Source organism: Sphaeramia orbicularis, chromosome 3 (assembly GCF_902148855.1).
Source record: "Sphaeramia orbicularis chromosome 3, fSphaOr1.1, whole genome shotgun sequence".
Taxonomy (NCBI): domain Eukaryota; kingdom Metazoa; phylum Chordata; class Actinopteri; order Kurtiformes; family Apogonidae; genus Sphaeramia; species Sphaeramia orbicularis.
Window position 1 is genome coordinate 21,532,997 of NC_043959.1, and position 19,829 is coordinate 21,552,825.

Genomic DNA, 19,829 nt, shown 5'->3' on the forward strand with positions numbered 1-19,829 from the left:
GCTCAGTCTTCTGGATCGAGGTGTCAAAGTCTTAAAGAGCTTTAATGGTTCCAGTCAGATTTAATGGTTCCATCTTCAGACTCCACAGATCATGGGCGGAGACAGTTACAATGACGTCAGCTCTATGACTCAGGTGTGTAGTCTTTATATTTATAAGTTTTCACAGTCTGACACGTACTTCAACAGTTTTACAGCAAACTCGCACTTAATTCACTTGGAAAATTATCTTTAAACTGACAAACCTCACATGTGGAAATGATGGAATGATTCAAATGACTTGTTTCCCACCTTCGACTGCAGTATAAGTTTGTTTGTTTTTTGTTTTTTTTTTCTCCAAAATAAGGTCCCATTGGACACAGCCCAAAGGGGTGAGACTTCTGGTCTTTATTGCTCCACCTGTGCACAATGTATTTTGCTGTCATTGGCTGGAGGTGCAAAGGTTGACGCCCATAACCGTCCTGGACAGAGCACAACAGAAAACAGAGGCAGAGGTTATTAGGTAGTTATTAGGTACTTAACCCACACCTTCCCTCCAGTGTATTAGACAGAAATGGAGGAACAGGGTGTGCAAAAAAAAAAAAAAACAGGTTGTATAATATTCCGGTGGGCGTAAAAGCGACAATGGCATCGTGAGCCTTCTGCCGCCCCCTCTGTCCCTGAAAAATTTTGGACTGGGTGTGTGTTTGTGTGTGTGTACATTATTCCCAGCCGAAAACAAATTGGATTTGCAAGGGGGGTGTACAATATTCCCTGCTGAAAAGTAATTTGAAGATTTTTTTTTTTTTTTTGCTTAATTCAAGCAAAAAAAATCTGCCAATGGAACAAGGCAAGGCAGGTTTATTTATATAGCACATTTTATGTACAAGACAATTCAAAGTGCTTTACATAAAACAGTAAAAGCATGAAAGCAGAAGCAATAAAAAGTATAGGCATGAGAAAAACAAACAAACAAACAAACTAAACAAAATCAGATAAATAGATAAAACAGATAAACAGATAAAACAGATGAAACAGTAAAAAACTTTAAGCTTAAAAGAATACAAACTCTATTCAAATGCAGCTTAGAACAGGTGGGTCTTTAACCTGGATTTAAATAAACTGAGTGTTTCAGCTGATCTGAGGTTTTCTGGAAGTTTGTTCCAGACATGTGGAGCATAGAAGCTGAACGCAGCTTCTCCATGTCTGATTCTGACTCTGGGAACTGACAACAGACCGGATCCAGATGACCTGAGGGGTCTGGTGGGTTCATACTGAGTCAGGAGGTCACTGTTGTATTTTGGGCCTAAACCAAAATACAACCAAAAATTATCTTGGTAAGATTTCTTGAAATAAGATTTTCAAGATCTATTGTCTAAAAATAAGTTCTTATATCTCACTGAAAAGTTACTCTTTAGGTGATTGTCTTATTTTAAGTGTGATGACATACTTTGACTAGAAATGAGAAAAACACACTTGGTAAGATTTTGATTTTTGCAATAAGAACAATATATTGATAATTAGCACAGCTTTGAGCTAGCCGTGCACCATTTTTTTGACTGTGCTTTTCGAAAATTAAACATGTGAATCACGGGTACACACTGCCTTATACATTGTTTCCTTCTACAGCTCTCTCCTCTCAGTCCAAACTCTAAATATAAAGATAAATGACCTGCCACCGTGGAAACATGAAGCTAAACATCAGTTATGGGGGCAGCCATGTTGCTTCTGTTTGAAGCCACAGAGTAGAGGACTTGAGCTGTCAGCGATTTTAATTAAAGCTGTCAATCACATATCACAACCCCCCACTTCACTTAAAACACATCTGATAAGACATCAAAACAATCACAGAGAAGTGCATTATTCATGTTTCCTGTCAAACCATTTGACCTGTAACATAATGAAAAGTAATAATGGAATTTTTACCCCATCATGAAACCAACTGAACTATGTAACTATGAGCAACCAGATGGAGCAGAATCATATCAGTATGTCTGTGTAGACGCTTGAATATGATCCAAAACCGTGACCAGAATATCCAGATGTTCTTGTATATTTTCTTCATGTTGTTAATGTTCAGCTTTTTATTGAGATTGTTGTTATTTATCACTTTCATAAGGGTCAGAAGAAGTTTTTCTGTCAAGGTTAACCCATAAAGACCCAAACACCCACTGGCAACCAAAATCATTTACTGATATAAAAAAGTTAAATAACAGTTGATCCATTAATTCTATGAATACATGTAAATTATTGGTGTAAAATACAGTTTGTCATCTTTTCATGGTCATCTGATATGACCCATTTGAACGTTCAGAGGCTCTGAAGTGAATGTGGAAACACTGTCATTTTCTACAACATTGATTCACCAGTAAAACCCATGGAGTTGCATCAATGATAGTGGATGGACACACTTGTTTTTATGTTCAATTGATGATAATTTGAACTTTTGTGGACATCAATGATAACACTGGGTTATAAAAAAATGTTTTTTTGCAAGTTGTCTAGGTTTTTTCAACTGAATTAGGACCATTTTGCACCACTAAATCCAAAAATGACATCTGTTTTTCTCAATCAGGTCAGGTTTTTTTGCGAATTTGACTTTGAAAAAATTGATCTTCTCACAAAATTGATTACATTTTTGAGACTTTATCAGTTAATTTTTTATATAGTTCTCACCCAAAATAGGTTTTAAGAGAAAAAAAAATCAGTTGATCACTTGATTCCTGTTAGGTACAATGGTGTATTCACCGCAGATGTAGCAGAATACGTCAGGCTTTTTTTTTTGCAAAATCTTCTAGTCGAAGCCATTTCATTCACCTGTAATATTAAAAAAAAACATTAATCATAAATTGGCAAAAGTAAAATCTTCAGAACTCGTTTATTGCAAGAAATATGAAAGAATTTTGTATCATATGATGTGAAAATGCCCATAAATGTAAGCAAAAATGTTAAAAAGCCAATATGTAGCATAATAATAATAATAATAACTTTATTTGTATAGCACCTTTAAAAACAAAGTTTACAAAGTGCTTTGACAGAGGGCACAACAGCAGGATACACGAAGCAAGTAAAAACACTAAAACAGAAGCAACACAATTAGATAGATGTATGAACAAGTTAATTATCAAACAGGATCAAATTTAAAAATTAAAATTAAAAATTAAGGTTAAAAATGGGACAGACATCACATAAAAGCAAGTCTATAAAAATGTTTTAAGAAGTGATTTAAAAGATGTTACTGATTCCGCAAGCCTTATCTCCTCGGGCAGGCCGTTCCAAAGTCGAGGGGCCCTGATGGAAAATGCCCGGTCACCTTTTGATTTAAGCCTCGTCTTTGGAACAGCCAGGAGCCCTCTGCCCGAGGATCTAAGGCTGCGTGCTGGCTCGTTGTCAACTAGCATTTCTTCTATATAACTTGGGGCCAGGCCCATTCGAGCTTTAAAAGTGATCAGTAAAATCTTAAAATCAATTCTAAAACATACAGGGAGCCAGTGGAGGGATGCAAGGATAGGAGTGATATGATGTTGTCTGTTAAAACCAGTGAGAAGCCTAGCTGCTGCGTTCTGGACCAGTTGGAGGCGAGACAGTGATTTTTGGCTGATGCCGGACAGAAGTGAATTACAGTAGTCAAGTCGGCTGAATATGAATGAGTGGATGATTGTTTCCAGGTCGTGGTGTGGGACTATTGGTTTGATTTTGGAAATAGTTCGTAGCTGGAGAAAACAGGATTGGATAACTTTATTTATGTGTATTTGGAAGGAGAGGTCTGAGTCAAACATTACCCCGAGATTTCTTGCGGTGGGAGTAATGTTTGAGGAGAGGGGACCGAGGCTATTTTTTATTGCAATGGTGGAATTTAGTGGACCGAACAGTATGACTTCTGATTTGGAGCTGTTTAGTTGAAGGAAGTTCTGGGCCATCCAACGGCTTACATCATTGAGGCAGTCAGACACAACAGCTAGGCTTCTGGGGTCATCCGGTCTCAGGGGCAGGTATATCTGTGTGTCGTCCACGTAGCAATGAAAGGAGACATTGTGGCGTTTAAAAATCTCACCAAGTGGGAGCATATACAGGGTGAGTCAGAAAAAACGCTCTTTTCATTTAAAGAAATTGTACCACTGAAATGGAAATGCTTATTTTTCTTTTGATCATACAGTCATATTGATGTGGTTATTGAGCATGTCTGGCGATTGAATCATTGATTTATGGCATAGCATAACAGAGGGAATGTCCATTGTTTATTGTGCACCGAAATATCTGCCAACACAGTTTATGCCACCGTGAATGAAATTGAAATTGTCAACCATTACAGCATGTTTACTCGCCATCAAAATGTTTTGTCTCAACGAAGTCGTCCGGCACGACCTTCAACCTGGCTACCATTCAGATTGATGCAAATCTGTGCTCGTTGTCGCATCTCTAACACAGCTCTTCTCGCCATTCGTGTTCGTCGTAGGGCTTGGATTTCAGCTGTGATGCGATTTCGGAGTTCCTGAAGAGTTTGTGGAACAGTCTGATACACACGGTTTTTAAGATACCCCCACGAGAAAAAATCAAGGGGGGTCAAGTCCGGGGATCTAGGTGGCCACTCTCTCTCCTGACCCAAACAGACAACTCGATGAGGAAATAATACCTGTAATCGCTGTGGTCTTGCCATGATGAAAACTCCCTGGGCACTGTCATGTAGGCCTATGTCCTGAGTGTGAAAGCAAAGCCCCGACTCCTGTAATTGTTGTCAATTTCAAGTTTGTTCACTGTGGCATACATTGTGTTGGCAGGTATTTCAGTGCCCAATAAAGAATGGACCTTCTCTCTCTTATGCAATGCTATAAATCTATGACTACATCACCAGACATGCTCAATAACCACATCAATATGACTGCATGGTCAAAAGAAAAATCAGTGTTTCCGTTTTAGCAGTACAATTTCTTTAAATGGAAAGAGCGTTTTTTCTGACTCACCCTGTAAATAGAAAATAAAATCGGGCCTAAAACTGATAGTTCAGAAAGTTGACCTGACTGAGCAAAATTAATGTGATTTTTGGATTCAGCACACCAAAATTATCCTAAATCAGCTCAAAAAAACTTAAACAATAAATTTGTTGTTGACTAGTGTAATCAGTGAATTAAATGTAGAAAAACTCCTGATTTTCACTTTTGCAAAATACTGACCATAGTTTTAGAATAAATGGAGATTTATCACTTAAGAAAAGTTAAAAACAGAGAAAAAAATCATTTGGGAACTGCCACAGAAGTAACACTGGGTCTTTATGGGTTAAAGCATGGTCAGAGGTTACGTTAGGTTTCATAAAGTCATTTTTATCAAAGGCAATTTGTTGAAAGACACTTAGGTGGGTTACTTCTGTATTCACTGAACCTCTTTCTTTCTGGTTGCAACTGAGACATCTTACACCTGCAGATGCTGTGTGGGTATCAAACCAACTCTACATCACATTCAGTGTGATTATATTTCTCCCCTTTGGTACATTAAAACTCATTTTCTGTCGGTATCCGGTGTCCCTGTAGGTCTGCTTAGGATTCATCATCTCAGTTCGGGGGCTGAGTGTATGCGTGCAGTATGACACTTTACGAAGGCGCAGGATGATTAGCAGCAATTTATCCTACTTTCAAATCTTAATCTCGCCCTCAGAGATAATTCTGCCCACAAAGCCATATCAAAGCTCTTGGCCTGTGTTTCCATTTCAGAGGCTTTGACAGAAAGCCCAGCCCTGCCCCATCCCGAGCCTCCAGAGCTGCCCCGGCTTCACCTCTCCCCAACCCAGGCTTCGGTGCTCTCCCTCTGGGTATGAAGCTGCAGAAACGGGGCCTCTTTGGTCGGAGCGGCGCCTGCGGGAATGTGAGTCAACACAGATCTGATGGCTTTCTAATGAGGTTTTAAGACCTGATGCCAACAAGCCAGGTGCTCCAGCCTGTATAGGTGGGTTTTGTGGTGTGTGTGTATGTGTACTTTGTACCGGGGTGGAATGTGACTGTGTATGTGTGTGTTTACCTGTGTGTCAGCATGCAGCTTCATTCAGATCATGTACACCTGCAGGGACAAGTGTGTGTTTGTTTGTGTAGGTGCTGATTACGTACATTCGTGTCTAAGGGCCAGATTTACCGAGCTGTGCAAATTAGGCCCCGATGGGTAGATGGGAGTGCCTGGTTCTGCGGGTGATCGACTAATAATGTGCAAATTTATGAACATATCTGCACTCGGTTCAGTTCATTAATGATCGACACCATCCACCAAGAGCAGAACAACGTGGCACGAAGCCAGAATCTGAACCACACCACACCTGATGAGGGTGCAGCAGGTCTACTAACAACACAAATACAGCTCTTGACTTGTAATCTGACAAACACAAGTGTAGGTTTTAACAGTGTTGGTGTGTGTATTTCACACCTTGTTCTTCCATCGTGTTCTACCAGACTTAATCCGCCTTTTAGTATCAGTACTATACAAAAAATACAATATACCAGGGTGTTGCATCACAGACAGGTACACTATATTGCCAAAAGTATTGGCTCACCCATCCAAATAATCAGAATCAGGTGTTCCAATCACTTCCATGGCCACAGGTGTATAAAATCAAGCACCTAGGCATGCAGACTGCTTTTACAAACATTTGTGACAGAATGGGTCGCTCTCAGGAGCTCAGTGAATTCCAGCATGGAACTGTGATAGGATGCCACCTGTGCAACAAATCCAGTCGTGAAATTTCCTCACTCCTAAATATTCCACAGTCAACTGTCAGCTGTATTATAAGAAAGTGGAAGTGTTTGGGAACGACAGCAACTCAGCCCCGAAGTGGTAGGCCACGTAAACTGACGGAGCGGGGTCAGCGGATGCTGAGGCGCACAGTGCGAAGAGGTCGCCAACTTTCTGCAGAGTCATGGCTACAGACCTCCAAACTTCATGTGGCCTTCAGATTATCTCCAGAACAGTGCGCAGAGAGCTTCATGGAATGGGTTTCCATGGCTGAGCAGCTGCATCCAAGCCATACATCACCAAGTGCAATGCAAAGCGCCGGATGCAGTGTTGTAAAGCACGCCGCCACTGGACTCTAGAGCAGTGGAGGCGCCTTCTCTGGAGTGACCAATCGCGCTTCTCCATCTGGCAATCTGATGGACGGGTCTGGGTTTGGCGGTCACCAGGAGAACGATACTTGCCGGACCGTATTGTGCCAAGTGTAAAGTTTGGTGGAGGGGGGATTATGGTGTGGGGTTGTTTTTCAGGACCAAGACATTTTGGACAATTCCATACTCCCAACTTTGTGGGAACAGTTTGGAGCTGGCCCCTTCCTCTTCCAACATGACTGTGCACCAGTGCACAAAGCAAGGTCCATAAAGACATGGATGACAGAGTCTGGTGTGGATGAACTGGACTGGCCTGCACAGAGTCCTGACCTCAACCCCATAGAACACCTTTGGGGTGAATTAGAGCGGAGACTGAGAGCCAGGCCTTCTGTCCAACATCAGTGTGTGACCTCACAAATGCGCTTCTGGAAGAATGGTCAAAAATTCCCATGAACACACTCCTAAACCTTGTGGACAGCCTTCCCAGAGGAGTTGAAGCTGTTATAGCTGCAAAGGGTGGACCCACGTCAGATTGAACCCCATAGACTAGGAATGGGATGTCACTGAAATTCATATGCGAGTCAAGGCAGGTGAGCAAATACTTTTGGCAATATAGTGTATGTGACGTGGAGAATAAATGTCATGACTAAAGCAAGAATCCAAAGAACAGAACTCAGCTGGTCTCCACGTTCATCTCCTGCATCCAGACCACAGGACTGGAACATAGAACCGAACGTGGAAACTTCACAAATTCAACTTCGTATTGATTCTTGGTAGAACATGCCGGTGAGACACAGGGACAATTGGTCCAATTTTTTTTTTTTTTTTTTTTTTTTTAAATGTCATCAAGCTGCATATTTCATGTAATGTCATAGATGCTTTATTGGTGACATGAAACCCAGCAACACTTGTGTGAAAGTAAGACAGTGAGACCCTTTCCGTTAATGATTTGAGGACGAGGACCAACAGGTATTGATTTGTGAAAAATGGGTGAAGGCAGGTCTTTCTCAGCTCTATTTAATAGTAAGAAATGGAATCACTGTCTCTATCTCTGGTTTGTCTCAGTTAAAGTTGAAATCCACGTTAAATAAAACACAGTTAAATAAACTGATGGTCATAAAATGCTGCGTAGTTTTGCCCCGGACAGATGTAAATGATCGTTCGTTCTAAATGGCAGCAGTTTATTCCCCTTTAAGACACAAACAGGGACATGTTTGGATTGGACCACAATAACAGCAGCTTTTTACTCTGCATAATAAAGGCCCTTCTTGTTGGACCAGAAGGACAAACCTGTGGTCAAAAACCAGAGTCTCCACGCTTCAGATGAGCCTGACAACGAGCCGAGGCGAAGGCCTACGTCCATGTCAGCGTGTGTTTGATTTTGGCCACATGTAAACGAGTCCATTGTGCGAGGAGGAAGAACACGAGAGAGGGCAGCATCCACGAAAATAAAGCTCGCGCAGAAAAGCCCTGTAGTTAGACGGGCTCCGAACCACACCACAGCAGGACTGTAACCATGTGGACTGTGGTCGGGTTCCCCTGCTAAATTTAATAAGGGTGTCTCTGGTTACATCATGGCCCAGAGAAACTGAGAAAGAAAAGACAGAGGAGGGGGGACATGGAGTTAAAAAACAACGATTAAGCATGTCAGCGTTATCATATTTAACCCTTACATGCATGAGTGTCTGGACCCTCCACTCTTCCATAAATGCATCAAAAATGACCCGTCTTAAAATCAGTGTGTTTTTATGACTTTTTTTTTTTTTGTAACTTAAATCTACATTGATTTTTATGTGGAATTGCAGCAGTAATCAAAAAAACAGACAATAACAAACAAAAAAGACCCCCCCATAAAAACAAACAAAAAAACAACAACAAAAGAACAGACAAACGAGAGAACAAATGAGTACAAAAAAAAAAACCCAATATGCCCACATAGCAACAGTTTTTATGCCATTTTAGTCATTTTGTCATGTTAAAAATAATCATTTGTATTATATTTTGGTCCAAAAAAGAATGACTTCATGTTTGATTTTGATTTTGATTTATTTTTTTTACATTTTTAACACTATTTTTGTTATATACAGTGTGGGGAAGCAAAATTTACAATATTTTGAGGTAGGGATTGAAAGACAGTGTATGACCAATTAGTTTATTGAAAGTCATGAGAATTTATTTGCCACAAGAAAATTGACATAATAGAAAATGTTTTTATTCTATGTGTCCTCCTTCTTTCTCAATAACTGCCTTCACACGCTTCCTGAAACTTGTGCAAGTGTTCCTCAAATATTCGGGTGACAACTTCTCCCATTCTTCTTTAATAGTATGTTCCAGACTTTCTCGTAATAGTTTTGCTCATAGTCATTCTCTTCTTTACATTATAAACAGTCTTTATGGACACTCCAACTATTTTTGAAATCTCCTTTGGTGTGACAAGTGCATTCAGCAAATCACACACTCTTTGACGTTTGCTTTCCTGATTACTCATATGGGCAAAAGTTTCTGAAAAGGTATGGATAATAGTGTTAGGTATGATTATGACATCAATATATGTTTGGTTTCAAAACAATTGACGTAGTGCCTGCTGAGAAAAAACAACTAAATGTTCATTGTAAATTTTGCTTCCCCACCCTGTATATTTTGAAAATTTGAAAAGCAAAGTATATATAGTATATAATATGTAGTATTTAACAGCAATAGAACAATATCAACATCCATTTAGTGAGTGAGTCATTTTTTGCTTTAGAATGAATTAAAGCTTCAGATGAAATTCTACTGAAAATGAATGCAGGTCATTTTTGATCCACTTATGGAAGCTTGGGGTAGTAACACAAAAACTACAATTACTTAAAATCTATAAAAGGTAAGTAAAAATATAAATGGCATGACGCCAATAATATGTATGTTGAGGAATACCTGGAATGTGAAATAATAATAACATTTCATTACAAAGATATTGCCAGAAAACAGCCTCAAACGGTAAAAGAAGCGGTGTTTCATTATCAATCTTTTCATTCAAGAATTCATCAGAAAAACATCCATTATTACAATTTGTCCACATTTTGAAAAATAAACAGAGTGAACAAACCAGAAGTACAACAGAGGAAAGCAAACATAACAAACACACATTTTAACAACCCTCATCCACCCCACCCAACCCAGGACTTGTGATGTATCACACCAAGGGAGGCCACATAAATTTGAATTATATTCAGGTTGAGTTATCAGTATATTGTTTAAGGGGATGCCAAATCTGGTTAAATCTAAGAAGCTGTGTTTACGATAGTCCATTAAACAGAAATAGTCACGTTAAAGCAACCAAAATAACCTCGAAATGAGCATCAAACCACAGTCAACGACCATATTCATCATTTGCAGGTCCAGAAATGTAAGTACAGTTTATTTTATGGCCATACATTTATGTTTCACTTCTTTCCAGGAAAATGTGAGTGTGAGACATGAGCTATTTTTTAAGTACATAATACTTGCTTGGTCGTCAGGAACTTCCAAGACCACTTCATTACTGGGCTGAAGTATAGAGTGATGACGCCCCGCCCCTTCAGCTGTGCAACATGGGAAAAAAATTAACAGCAGCCAATGGTGAGATTCTGTTTGAAATGTGTCACCATTTACACACATTATGTTTGTCACTTTAAAAGAGTGATATTTTGCTTTTTTTTTTTTAAATGGAATTATGCATTTTCAAACATTTCCCTGTGGTCTATATAAACTGCAAATGCTATTTTACCTCTCTTATTCGTACACTAAAAAAGTTTACTTTGTTGGTTGAAAATTATACTAACAAAATGAACAAATGCAAAAAAAAACAAAAAACTGCTGATTATACCATCAACTAGTCAAAAAAAAATCTAATTGCAGACTGTAAATGGTTTAGAATCTGATTTTCTGAGTTTTATATTAAGGAAAAACACATCCTGAGGTTATTTTCACTCTTTAAAACAAGTTAGTAAGAATGATGAGGATATAAAGTAGAATAAGTGTCTACTGTTCATGTTAAGACTTCCTTGAATGAATGAATGATACAAAATTTAAAGGAGTGATATTTTGCTTTTTTCAGTGGAATTCTTCATTTTCAAATATTTCCCTGTGGTCTACATAAACTGTAAATGCTCTGCTTGGGTCTGAATTCTTCATTAATTCAACTCCACAGGTCCATCTTCAACCCTATTTCTGAGTAATGACACCAGAAAGGTGGTTTTGAGTGCTGGCCCTTTAAATGCAAATGAGCCACTTCACGAGCCACCCCCTCCAGGTTGTTGGCTGTGTGTTCTGTGTTCTTGTTCCATTGGCAGATTATTTTGCTTAATTCAAGATTTTTTGTTTAATTCAAGCCAAAAAAAATCTGCCAATGGAACAAGTGAAAATTATCTTGGTAATATTTCTTGAAACAAGATTTTCCATATCCGTTGTCTAAAAATAAGTTCTTATATCTCACTGAAAAGTTACTCTTTAGGTGATTATGTCTTATTTTAAGTGCGATGAGATATTTGGACTAGAAATGACAAAAATACACTTGGTAAGATTTTGATTTTTGCAGTGTAGTAACTGAACATAAACCCAGTGTGTCCATCTACTGTCATTGATCCAACTCCATGGGTTTTACTAGTGAATCAATGTTGGAAAAGATGATGGTGTTTCCACGGTAACTACAGAGCTAGGATTATTGGATCAACAGCACTGTAAGCCCGAAATTTGTATTTACTAAAATGCTTTAATTACAATGCACTTAAATGATTTAAGGTTTATGATGTTACTATAAAATGTTAAGTATATTCTACTAATTTGTAGACAAGGTTGAAAGTACGAAAAAGTTTAAGTTGAATGGAATTAAATCACTAAGTTTTAGTCATGACCACACCTTTTTATCTTCACATTGCATTGTGGGTATTGGGCATGTTGTTGAAAATGTGTTCTTTTTCTGTGCAGGGGTTCAGCGGGGTCGTGGTGTTAGTGTTAATTTGGATTCAATGTGTGTATGGCAGTGTTTATTGGCCTTTTTGTGTTTGTTTTTGTGTTTTTGTAGAGCTGCACCATGAGTCAGAGCCATAGGAAGAACAATGGCTTTACTGTTCATCTACGTCTGTTACTGTTCAATGGAAGTTTTAATGTTTTGTCAAATTAGAAGCACTTCCTGTTCTAATAAATGGCATTTAGCCAACTTCCAGTCATGCTACAATATGTGAAGTTGAATAATTTCCTAACTAATATGGTTGGGAATAGGATTTTGAGTTTGATTAACTGAAAAAATGTTGTTAAATCAATGATAAATTAACCTGGCTGCAATTTAGAAAATTAGTCAGTGTATCCTAAAATGCCGAGTTGAATGGTTGGATAGTGGGGTTGATTTTACAACAGATTTAAAGTACAAATAACTTGTCTTTTAGTGTTTTCTACTTAATAGTTTGAGTTCTATACTTTTAGCATTAAAGTTGACCTACTTAAACCAATTGATTAGCCGATCATTACTGTTACATGCCAGGAGGTCTAGGGTGCTGACACATAACAAAAACTAAAAGAAAGAAAAAGACGGTCCGGGAGACAGTAAAGGAAAACGTGGAGAGCAGATCGGTTGTAACAAAAAGATGTCGAATTTATTATACAAAAAGAAAAATTGAACACAGCCAAAATTAATTTTAAAAAAACACAAGCCGAAGCAAGCAAGCAAACAAAAGCAAACAAAACTGCAGTGCAGACCCACACTCTTCGTCTTGGTCAGAGCTCCAGGCTTTTATAGGCAAGTGTGTCCAGTTGGCCCAAATTGAAGGCGGAGACAAGGAAAAAAAAAAAAAAAAAAACAGAACCACCAATGGCCCCAGCCATAACACTACCCTCCTTAAGAGTAAACATAACAGTTTTAGCACACAAAACTGTTATTACTCTAAATCACTCAAAATACACATCATAGGCTACCATTGCTCCTCAGCCACATTAGTTACCAAATGGTTGCTACATAACATGAAAAGGATATAAAGGATCTTCTGTAATCTTCAGTCTTCTGTTCTGGACAGCGCGTCAGCCACGATGTTGTCCTTGCCCTTCTTGTGCTTGATGATGAGGTTGTAGCCTTGAACCAACAATGCCCAGCGCATTAAACGCTGGTTGTGGTTATACATTTTGGACAGAAACACAAGAGGGTTATGATCTGTGAAGATGAAGACGGGGCTGTGAGTAGAACTGACATAGACGTAAAAGTGTTGGAGAGCCAAAAGCATAGCTAGAGTTTCTTTTTCAATGGTTGAATAATTAAGCTGATGCTTTTTGAACTTAGCTGAAAAGTACGAGATTGGATGAGGTACACCAGCATCATCATCCTGTAGAAGGACAGCACCTGCTCCACTGGCACTAGCATCAACTTCAAGGCTGAAAGGTTTTGAAAAGTTAGGAGCAGATAGCACAGGAAGGGCAAATCATTTAAGTGCAATCACTTGCCTCAAATTTTTTGAGTAAACTCTACTTATCCGGGCTTACAGTGAGGTATTAAACATTTTAGATCACGTCTTTGAGGGTTAAATGTGAAACATCCATTCCATTCCAAAATATTTTTCATTTATTCATCAAAATGTCAATAGAGAGGAAGATGTGACACATTCTCCACTAATTTGCAGAAGTGACTCCACCAGCATTCTGTCTTTCACTTCTCTGCTGTGTAATCATTGACTCTGATCATCTTGTGGAACTGTTTCTGTGAAAACATGATCAACCCCAGACTGAGAAATGAGGTCAGAAAAAGCTAAATATCACTCCTTTAATGCATCAGCTTTTTTTAAATTAGCATTTTCCATTTACTTGGGGTTGTCAACAGGTCAGTTATATATAAATTCCCTCCCTGTACAGTTGTCATGGAATGTGAAATCAGCTGTAGTGACCCAATCTGTTTTATTTCCGGGCTGTAAACATGTTTATTTCAGATGTAAAGTCGTAAAGAATCGGCTTACGAATCAGACACATGTTGTTTCAAGTTACTGCCGAACCTAAACTCCTGTGTGTGTGCGTGAAGGATGAGAGGAAATGAATCGGATCCCGCGCTAATCTCCAGGAAGGATGTTCATGTAAGTGAGTGTTGGAGATGGAAGTACATATCAGCATTACACACACATGCATGCAATGTAAACATCCACAACACATCCAGAATAAAAATAAGCTCCTAACACCTACCTGATCTGCTATCTGTGTCGGCCTCCTCATCTCCCACTGCACTTCTTTATTTATCAGGGAAGCTAAAGTGATAAGCCCACAGCTGTTGTGCAGGCCGACACACACACACACACACACACCGTTACTCTGACAGCCATATGTTTCAGAGGCCAAAAGGTGTTACATACCGACACACACAAAAAAGAAAAGTCTGAGAAGCTGCGGTGTGAATTTTCATCCCTTTAAGTGATAAGGTCCTTAGTTAAAACAATGTGTACCGGAGCATAAAAAGTCATTCTGGCGATGTGTGTGTGTGTGTGTGTGTGTTTTTGTGTGTGTGTGTGGGTCGTAGATGTCGAACGAACGCCCTCAGTGCGCTGCAGACAGGCTCCTGGCCCAACGTCCACACATTAATCACAGGTTATAATTAAACGTCTCCATCTCTTCACAGGACAGGAGCTGAAAGGGGACGCAGCTGCCGTCCACCGGCGCGACGCCCGCAGTTCAACCTGAGCCGCGAACTGGTCTGGGATGAGCCCAACAGGACACGGTATCGCAGAGGGAAGTGGGAAAGGAAGTGTGTTAAAGTCATTCAGCGTTTCTGCTCTGTACATTCTCCTAAATCTACCAGAATCAACCACTGCAGCCCCAATGAAAGGCTGCAGGAGATTTAGAAGGGCCGTTAATCAATATTTATAGATTAATAGACACTGAGGAAACACTCCCCCAGGTTGGGTTATCATCTGCTCCTCCTGTTGGATTTATGAGACTTTACAGCACAGCGACCGTGTTCAACACCAGCCTCAGATCAGGATTTATCATCAGGTTTCGTTTGTATTTAGTCGTCTTTTTGATTTTTCAGATAGAATGAAACAATTCATGACATCAGATATGATCAACCAGTGAAGACATTTGACCCTTTTTAACTCTTTCATGCATGAATTATGAAAACCTTAGTCAAGATATTTTTCCTGAGTGTTTTTACTCCTCTTTAGGCGTGAAAAAAAAATGCAATTGGGTTTTTTTTTTTTAAGGAGTTACAAAAATGTCCACTCAGCCAGACACCATGCATTTAGTTTTTGAAGCAAAGAAACATGTATTTAAAAGCTAATATCAGAAAGTGATATGGAAAACTATGCAATAAAAAGATTGTGTAAAGGTGATGTGAAACTGTCAAAATAGTGTTAAATTGTCCAGTTTTACAGCATAAATTAACAGATTTACAGCCTGGTACAAAAAACAGTTTTGGTTTCTACAGCTAATTTATTTCTTTATTCATTTATTTATTTCCATTCTTTGTTGATTCGGAGAAGCAAATCATATATATATATATATATATATATATGTGTGTGTGTGTGTGTGTGTGTGTGTCTATATATATATATATATATATATATATATATATATATATATATATATATATGTATATACACACAGGGTGGGGAAGCAAAATTTACAATATTTTGAGGCAGGGATTGAAAGACAGTGTATGACCAATTAGTTTATTGAAAGTCATGAGAATTTATTTGCCACAAGAAAATTTTCATAATAGAAAATGTTTTTATTCTCTGTGTCCTCCTTCTTTCTCAGTAACTGCCTTCACACACTTCCTGAAACTTACGCAAGTGTTTCTCAAATATTCAGGTGACAACTTCTCCCATTCTTCTTTAATAGTATCTTTAAGAAAGTCGACATTGCTGTGTGATGTTCTATTGGTAGCATGTTCTAAAACGCCCCAAATAGCAGAATCCAGAGGGTTTAGATCTGGGCTAGAAGGCGGCCATAAACATGATTCCCAAAAATTGCTAAAGTTGGATTTGTTGCTGTTGTCAACAAGTGTTTTGGTGTTCTTGTGTAAGATTTTAACTTCAAATCATATTTTACTGCATTTCTAACGGTCTTGTTGTCTACCTCAAGTTCAGTTGCCATTTTTCTCATGGATTTGGTTGGATCCTTTAGGATTTTGGATTTGAGAGCTTTAATAAAAGCTTTGGTACGTTTTTTGTTGCTTCCTCCACTTCCAGACTTTCTCGTAGTAGTTTTGCTCATAGTCATTCTCTTCTTTCCATTCTAAACAGTCTTTATGGACACTCCAACTATTTTTGAAATCTCCTTTGGTGTGATGAGTGCATTCAGCAAATCACACACTCTTTAACGTTTGCTTTCCTGATTACTCATATGGGCAAAAGTTTCTGAAAAGGTACGGATAATAGTGTTAGCTATGATTATGACATCAATATATGTTTGGTTTCAAAACAATTGACGTAGTGCCTGCTGAGAAAAAACAACTAAATGTTCATTGTAAATTTTGCTTCCCCACCCTGTATATATAGTTTACCACCACCAGAGTGTGAATGTGAGAGCGAATGAATAATGGGTCAATAATGTAAAGTGCTTTGGGTGTCTAGAAAGGCGCTATATAAATCCAATCCATTATTATTATTATATAAAACTTTGATTTTGGGTACAATTCAATGTCCACACCTCAAATGTGAACGAAAAAGTGAGTTGCTAATCCAAGATTTTTAGTAGAATATAGAACAAATATAAGAAGTGGGTGGGAGGAGAGGGCTTGCTCCGCTTCTTCGTCAACAAGATAAAACACATTAAAGTGTGTATGTTGACGATGACCTAAACAGGAATGTATATCATGTAAATGTTTTCACATAACAGGTATATTCAATTCACATCAATTATGGGTTGTACATAGTTTGTCCATTTTGACCAAATAGTGAAAAAAGATTCTGTTTGACCCTTAAAACAAAATGTCAGCTTCTCCACAGTGTAAATGTCCTGTACAATATCGATCCATTCTTCAGCTGGGGGTGCTTCAGGTTTTAACGTATGGCTAATTTTAATCTTAGTCTTAATTACACTGCAAAAATCGAAATCTTTCCAAGTGTATTTTTCTCGTTTCTAGTCAAAATATCTCATCACACTTAAAATAAGACATAATCACCTGAAGAGTAAACTTCAGTGAGATATAAGAAGTTATTTTTAGACAAGAGATCTTGAAAATCTTATTTCAAGAAAGATCATTTTCACTTGTTCCATTGGCAGATTTTTTTGCTCGAATTAAGCAAAAAAAAAAAAAAACTGGAATAAGCAAAAAAAAAAATCTGCCAATGGAACAGTGTTGAACTGCTGAAGACTCTTGGATGAGAGATGAAACAAAAAGCAAAACCAGTTCAGTTGAACTTCGAAAACTACCAGGAAAAATATGTTAGCGAATGTTTGCATTAATTCACATTGTGTCATATTGTCTGTCAGCTAACATGCTAATTAGTTCAGCTAGGCTAGTAGCAACTAAGTTATACCTGTTTCTAAATAACCAAAATGGCAACATCTAAAATGCATTCAAAACCGCAGTCCACAAACCAGTGCAGGATGTCATAGATGTTTCATCCATTTTTCATAACCAGTTTATGATTTCTCCTCCAGTCTGATGAATTGTTGACCAGCTGGTTTGTTCACAAAAAAAAAAAAAAAAAAAACAGGTGAAAAAGGACAAAACTGAGACATTCAGTATGTTCTGACTGCTGTTTGTACTGTCTGCTTTTACATAATGCATTCTAGTTTCTGGCCTTTGTTGTCAAACTCACACTTACATAGTTTGATGTATGATATTGTTTTTTCATCCACTATAAACATAAAAAAAAAAAAGTTTCCTTGAAGTGGAATAAGATTAAACACACTTCTGATTTAATAATTTTACTTATATATTGTATTTTATCTGTGGGTATGTTCCATCTAATATAACCTAATAAAGTATACATCTATATATATGAAACATGGGGCCTAAAATTGGCCAGGGTTCTTATAATCCTTCAGAGGACTGCACTGTTCCTTTCTCTGAAGCGCTGTTCATGAAAATCCTCTGTATCAAATCAGAAATAAGTGACAGGCGGGCCACTTTCACTGGGATGAGATGTAATAGTGTGATGGATGCTGCACAGCACAGCGGAGGCGTGTGCTGAATGATGATGTCCTGTTTAGAGAACGGCGAGCTCACGTCCCAAATAAAGCCGCTTTATAATTAGAAAGAGGGTCCAAAGCTTCAGAGTAACAAACAAGGCACATGAATGAGAGACGGCGGAGGGTTGTCATTGTAGTCTGATCTTTACAGAGAAAAGGATAAACTGGATTAATAGTACTATAAAAAGACTGTTATTTTTACATCACAGCACAGTTTAAGCGCTATTTATTTCATCAAACGTTACTGAAAGCAAAGGTTTTCCATTGTCATTATTTACTATTTATGAAATTCCCAGTAATGACTAATACTCAGATTTATTAGAAGTGCAAACATACCATACATAACCTTCTTTAAAGGTGTATTTGACAGCAGATTAGGCTGCTAGTGACACTAATCCGGAACATAAAGGAAAGTGGAGATTACCGAGGCGTCAGGGTTTATCAGGTTTTATATGACCCACAGCTGTCTCTTCACAGTAGCACCGAGATCTGACCAATCCGCACATAACAAAAGAAACAGGCACGTAAACATTTCTGCAAAGTTGAACAAGTAAATGTGTTGACATGTTTGAATGTAAGATAACGTTAAGTATACTTTTATTTATTTATGACTGTGCAAACACACCCATAAAGTTTGGCAGCTTTGTGCAATTTGCTGTAGTTTTTTCCCTGCACTTCAGGAAATAGACCGGTTCATTATAAAAACTGCAGGGACTATGCAGGAAAACTATCTTTTTTTTTTAATGTGTGTTTATCCATTTTTACAAAGAACAACATAAAACAGCCCCCCCACCCTACCACACACACACACATCAGTGAATTTAGAGCAACATAGTCCTGCCAATCAATTAATATGCTACAAATTAGTAATCGTATATCAATTAAAAGAAAGAAAAGTGAGATCTGACGAATCTGCACGACAAAAGAAACATGCACATAAACATTTCTGCAAAGCTGGACAAGTAAATGTGTTGACATATTTGAATACAAGATAACATTAGGTATACTTTTATTTATTTATGACAGTGCAAACACACCCATAAAGTTTTGCAGCTTTGTGCAATTTGCTGTAGTTTTTCTCTACACTTCAGGAAATAGACTAGTTCATAATAAAAATTGCAGGGACTATTCAGGATAGCTATCTTTTTTTTTAAATATGTGTTTATCCACTTTTACAAAGAACAACATAAAACAGCCCCCCCACCCACCCACACACACACACACACACACACACATACACACACACATCAGTGAATTTAGAGAAACATAGTCCTGACAATCAATTAATATGCTACAAATTAGTAATCGTATATCAAATAAAAGAAAGAAAAGTGAGATCTGACCAATCTGCACATGACAAAAGAAATATGCACGTAAACATTTCTGCAAAGCTGGACAAGTAAATGTGTTGACATATTTGAATACACAATAACATTAGGTATACTTTTATTTATTTATGACAGTGCAAACACACCCATTAAGTTTGACAGCTTTGTGCAATTTGCTGTAGTTTTTCCGTATACTTCAGGAAATAGATTGGTTATATGTTTGTTCATTTTTACACGAAGGGCCACAATCAAATGCTGCATTTTGACAATACTACTCTCATGGACTCAAAAATGTATTTGTATTTGTCTGTTTGTT

General features: G+C 38.0%; 1 long non-coding RNA gene across 1 annotated transcript; it reads right to left on the reverse strand.

Annotated features, from left to right (window-relative positions):
* Window positions 1-175: 175 nt before the first annotated feature.
* LOC115416073 (uncharacterized) lies at window positions 176-19,550 on the reverse strand. The gene is made up of 3 exons (XR_003934916.1): window positions 19,539-19,550; window positions 15,196-15,199; window positions 176-242 (listed from the first exon to the last, which is right to left on the reverse strand). It is a non-coding gene; the product is annotated as an uncharacterized LOC115416073 (long non-coding RNA).
* Window positions 19,551-19,829: the final 279 nt, after the last annotated feature.